At 41.3% G+C, this 5,840-nt stretch overlaps 1 protein-coding gene across 1 annotated transcript in view; it reads right to left on the bottom strand.

Annotated features, from left to right (window-relative positions):
* Positions 1-1,688: 1,688 nt before the first annotated feature.
* Positions 1,689-5,840, bottom strand: part of DNAJC22 (DnaJ heat shock protein family (Hsp40) member C22) — a 17,295-nt gene continuing 13,143 nt past the window's right edge. Inside the window, exon 5 of the mRNA XM_003793611.3 lies at positions 1,689-2,412. The gene's annotated coding sequence lies outside the window, so the exon portion shown is untranslated. The remainder of the gene's footprint in view (positions 2,413-5,840) is intronic.

The following is a 5,840-nucleotide window of genomic DNA, read 5'->3' as shown; positions in this document are numbered from 1 at the left end:
AAAAAAAAAAAAAAAACAGTTGAACAAGTTTTGATCCCTTGTAGTAACTGAGAGAAAAAGATCACAAGGAACGTGGAACAAAGCAAAACAAAACAAAAATCAGTTTCTCAGGGTGTGAGCTTCAAAAGCCAAAGCAGTGGCATTAGATGTGTGTTCAAACAAAGCTCTAACGTGAAATAGACTGCTCCAGATTCCCCTAGCAGATTAAATGACAACTGAAAAACACGCCTCAATTGGAGCTTGCCTTAACACCCCAAATCCAACTTCACAGTTGCTGGTTCAGTCTCAACAAAAGGGGAGGACTGAACTCTGGTAATGAACCTGCTCTCTCTTAAAAAGTAAAGGGGACAGAAGAGGGACATATTTTACCTTTGTGACAGCCTTATAGTGCCATCTGCAGTTCTTAGCTAAGGGTACAATAAACCATACCTCCTATGAACTTGTTAGGACCATCCACTGCTAAAGAAAAAAAGATAACTAAGAATACTGTACTAAATTCAAATCAAGAAGTCCTCAAAAGCCTCCTGAGTCCTAGAGTATATGAAAACACTGCTTTATAATATAAAGTCCTAGGAAAAGATCTAAGAGCCTCCGTTGGCTATATGCCAATGAGTCACACTTATATAGCAACCAAAAAAGCTAGTAAATTCTTAGGCTGTTTGATTTAAAGGATGATATATTGTTCAGACCTTGAGAACTTAATAGCCCCACAGTATCCCATTCTGTCTGAACACATCTCAGAATTGCACTTAATTCTGGCCACCACAATTTGAGAGCAATATTGACAAGAACTATAAAAAATATTCATACCCTTTGACCCAGTAATCCCACCCATGGGAATTTATTCCAAGGAAATAATTCAAGAGAATATATGAATTAAAGGCATGAAGATAGTGATGTGGCATTCTTTACAACACACACATATATAATGTAAATGACTCTCAAAAGTGGAATATTATACAGCATTAAAATATAATGTTATTAAAAAATAAAATAAATTATAATGCATGCTACAACATGTTTGAACCTTGAAAATGATGCTAAAGGAGAGAAGCCAGATACACACAAAGGGGCAATATATTGTATGATTCTATTTATATAAAATATCAGGGCCCAGGCAAGATGGCTCATAACTGTAATCTCAGCACTCTAGGAGACCGAGGTGGGTGAATTGCTTCAGCTCAGGAGTTTGAGATCAGCCTGAGCAAGAGTGAGACCCCATCTCTAAAAAAACAGCTGGGCATGGTGGCAGGTGCCTATAGTCCCAGCTACACGGGAGCCTGAGACAAGAGAATCATTTGAGCCCAAGAGTCTGAGGTTGCTGTGAGCTATGACACCATGGGACTCTACCACGGATGACAAAGTGAGACTCCATCTAAAAAAAAAAAAAAAATGTCTCTAGCACTTGGGAGGCTGAGGCAGGTAGATTGCTTGAGCACACAGGTTTAAGACCAGCCTGAGCCACAGCGAGACCTCATCTCTAAAAATACCCAGGTGTTGTGGCCGGCGCCTGCAGTCCCACTACTTGGGAGACTGAGGCAAGAGAATCACTTAAGCCTTAGAATTTGAGGTTGCTATGAGCTATGACACCACAGCACTCTACCAAGGGGTGTTAAAGTGAGACTGTCTCAAAAAAAAGTCTCAAAATAAATAAATAAGTAATTAATTAAAATAAAAATAAATGTCCAGGATAGTCAAACCTATAGAGACAGAAAGTAGGTTAATGTTTCCAGAGTCTGGAAAGAGGAGGGAATGGAGAGTGATTGCCAGTGAGTATGGGGTTTCTTTCTCTTTTTTTCTACAGCACTAAGTTTTATCAGAATTTCCATTAAGGTTAAATTTCTAGGAATGACAGAGTCTCAGTTAAGAGGGCATAAAAGCCAGCAAAACCTCCTTAGATCTCCCAGTTAACCACCAGGTCAGGTTCTTTGGTAAGATCAGAACCTGATTCTAGGTATAGATTATTATAAGGATATTCCTTTGGTCCCACATTATAAAGGTCATGAAGCCAAAGAGCTGCTTGTATGTGATAGTCCAAGAAACAGGTGTGAGAGACATGCCTGATACTCAAGCATAGGCCCCAGAACATCAGTTTTACCCCAGTTCAACATCAGGTATGAGCGATCTTAGTCATACCTGGATCCCTCTGCTGTGAGCAAGACCTGGCAGTCACCAGGTCCCATGCCATCATGCAAGTCAAAGCTCATAGTCTTCCACATGCATAGTAGCAGTGGCCCATTCCTCTAGGGTCTTAGGATAGGACCCAGGGAGCATGTCCTTGGTAATGTAGGAGGCTGTCCATGTACCCATGGTACCATGTTCCAGACTGCCATTTGCAGCCACCAGACTCTCAAGACTCCTGCCCCAGTTGCTGCCATCTTCACCTTCTTCTCTTGTGTAGGGGATTTCTTTCTGGGATAGTGAAAGAATTCTAGAATTATATAGCAGCAATGACTGCACAAGGTCGTGAATATACTTAAAATTACTAAATTGTATACAGGGGTGAATTTTATGCAAATTATACCTCAATTAAATATATATAATGAAAAGGCCTTTTGTAAATTTATTTTTTAGAGACAGGCTCTCACTCCATTGCCCAGGCTGGAGTGCTGTGGTACAGTCACAGCTCACTGCAACCTCGAACCCCTGGATTCAACCAATCCTGTTACCTCAATCTTCTGAGCGGCCAGGACTACAGGTACACACCACTATATCCAGTTAAATTTATTATTTTGTAGAGATAGGGACTCACTATGTTGCCTAGGCTGGTCTCAAACTCCTGGCCTCAAGCCATCCTCCCACCTCAGCCTCCCAAAATGCTAGGATAGCACAGGTGGTTTGATGGTAGAATTCCCACCTCCCAAATGCTAGGATTACAGGTGTGACCACCATGCGTGGCCACAAAGTCTTTATGGTCATATAAAAAGTTGCTTATTAATTCATAGGCATTTTTACATTTTACTATAAAGACATCATTATCAGTGAAGGAGAAAAACAGTATAAAATTAAATCCTTATAAAATGAGGTAAATGTATGGATGAGAACTAGAAGAAAACATGAATAATTGAAAATAAGCTGTGGGAGGCAAGGAAATTTGGGGGAGGGTCACTATATTGTTCTTAGGAAATTAAATATCTTACTTTCTTCCCAAAACAATGTCCACAAGAGGGCAGACAGAAGATGACAAATCAGACCATTTAACCTCTTTTTTTTTTTTTCCTGATACAGGATCTTCCTATGTTGTATAGGCTAGAGTACAGTGGAGTCCTTATAGCTTACTGCAACCTTGAACTGCCAAGGAATCCTCCTGCTTCAGCTTCCCAAGTAGGGGGGACGATAGGCATGCACCACCATGCCTGGCTAATTTTTCTATTTTTTCATAGAAATGGGGGTCACACTCTTGTTCAGGCTGGTCTTGAACTCCTGGCCTCAACCAGTCCTCCCAACTCAGCCTCCCAAAATGCTAGGATTACAGGTGTGAGCCACCACACATGGCCCCATTTAATCACTTAACATAAGCTTCAGCTGAAAAGTTAAGAACCACAGAATCCAGTATTGAAGGCAATTTTTTCCTTTTTTTTTTTGAGACAAGGTCTTGCTATGGCTATACTGGACTAGAACTCCTGGATCCTGCCTCCTGCCATCTCAACATCCTGAGTAGTGTGCACCATGAGGCTGTGAAAACAATCTTAAAGGTCATCTAAGTCCAGCTGGGTGCAGTGGCTCATGCTGTAAAACTAGCACTTTGGAAGGCCAAAGTGGGAGGACTGCTTGAGGCCAAGGGGTTGAGACTACTGCCTTGAGTAACACCTGGTCTTTATAAAAATAGAAAAGTTATCTAGGCATGATGGCATGCCTGTAGTACAAATTATTTGGGAGGCTGAAATGAACTATGATAACAACACTGCACTCTAGCCCAGGCAACAGAGCAAGATCTTTCTCAAAAAAGAAAAAAAGGTCATCTACGTTCAATTCCCTCACATTGTATTACAAGAAAGAAATTGAGGTGGCCAGGCATGGTGGCTCATGCCTGTAATCCTAGCACTGGGAGGCCAAAGCCAGTGGATTGATTGAGCTTAGGAGTTCCAGACCAGCCTGAGCAAGAGCGAGACCCCATCTCTAACAATAGCCAGGCATTGTGGTGGGTGCCTGTAGTCCCAGCTACCCAGGAGGCTGAAGCAAGAGATCATTTGAGCTCAGGAGTCTGAGGTTGCTGTGAGCTGGCGCCATGGCATGCCACCAAGGGCAATAAAGTGAGATTCTGAAAAAAAAAAAAAAAAGAAAGGAGAGAGGGAGGGAGGCAAGGAAAGGAGGAAAGAAGGAAGGAAGGAAGGAACTGAGGCTCTGGGTGGTAAGGTGGCTCACCCAAAGTTACCAGGCTGGTCATTATAAGAGGAAGAAGTAGGACCCCATCTCTTCATTTCTTCATCTCTCCTCCTTCCACCAAACTATAGTGCCTCCTTAAACAAGGTGATGTTTAATGTGGAAAAGGGAAGATTTAGAGGTATATGAGATAAAGGAACTATTTCTCATAAAGAAACAGTTTTTGTTTTTCTTCTTTGTTGCAAGAGATAGAAGTTCTAGAAAGAAATTATGGAGAGTCAAATTTTAGACCATAAAATAACCTCCTGACAATTAAAGATGTCAAAAGAAGGGATAGGTAGGAGATTTCTAAATCAAGCAACAACTAAAATGGTCATCTCTAAGGTAACCTATTTCTGAGATTTTGCACTGTATAGGTGTTTAGGCTCAAGGCGTTCTCCATTCCCTTCCAACTCTTTAAAGGGTCTGTGACTTTTAGATTTGTAGAAGTGGGAGAATATGAAATCATTGAGTTTCATTAAATCAACTAGAGAATAAGGAAGACTTGTTTGTTAATGTCTTAGTTTTTATATTAAATTTATTTTCCTTTTTTAAAGAATATATTTTGTTTTTTACTTTTTATTTTACTCATTTGTTTTTTAGAGACAGAATGGCCAGGGTGGAAGCAAGATCATGTCTCACTACAGCCTCAAACTCCTGGATTCAAATGATCCTTCTGTCTCATCCTCCTAAGTAGAGACTGAGACTCCTCCTAAGCTGAGACTACAGGTACATGCCACCACACTCAGCTATTTTACTAAATTCCTTTTCCTTTTTTTTTTTTTTTTTTGAGACAGTGTTACTCTGTTGGTAAGACTTACACTCTCTGGGTAGAATGCCATGGCCTCATCATAGCTTAGAGCAACCTCAAATTCTTGGGCTTAAGCAATCCTCTTTCCTCAGCCTCCCCAGTAGCTGGGACTACAGGTACCAGCCACATTTGGCTAGTTTTTCTAATTTTAGTAGAGAAGGGGGTCTTGCTCATATTCAGGCTGGTCTCAAACTCCTGAGCTCAACTAATCTGCCTGCACTGCACCCAGCCTCTTCTAAATTTCTACTTTCAGTTGATTTTCATTATATAGCTACTTTGGGAAGCACATCCCCAGAAAATTCTCTCAAGGATTGTAATGACTCAGGGTTGGTAGTGAAGAGGCATTCCCTTCTATAAGTTCTCAATTTGTATGATTTTGTGCCACTTCCTTACTTTCAAAATTGGCTGGGCCACAACACTGGCTATTATGTATAGAAACAGACACCTTCTCAGGACGGGTGGATAGTCTAGTTCTGGTTAGGACTCAATTCCTGTACCTGCTTGCAGGACAAGAAGGAAGAAGAAGTTCAAGCATGACTTAATCAAAAAGCTTTTCCCACTAGGAATTAAACATCCTGGCTCGGCGCCTGTGGCTCAAGCGGCTAAGGCGCCAGCCACATACACCTAAGGTGGCGGGTTCAAATCCCCAGCCCAGGCCCGCCAAACA

This window comes from Otolemur garnettii, unplaced genomic scaffold (genome assembly GCF_000181295.1).
Source record: "Otolemur garnettii isolate 467f Iridium unplaced genomic scaffold, OtoGar3 scaffold00070, whole genome shotgun sequence".
In the NCBI taxonomy this organism is placed as follows: domain Eukaryota; kingdom Metazoa; phylum Chordata; class Mammalia; order Primates; family Galagidae; genus Otolemur; species Otolemur garnettii.
Note: the sequence above shows the minus strand (reverse complement) of the source record. Positions and strands in the feature narration are given on the sequence as shown.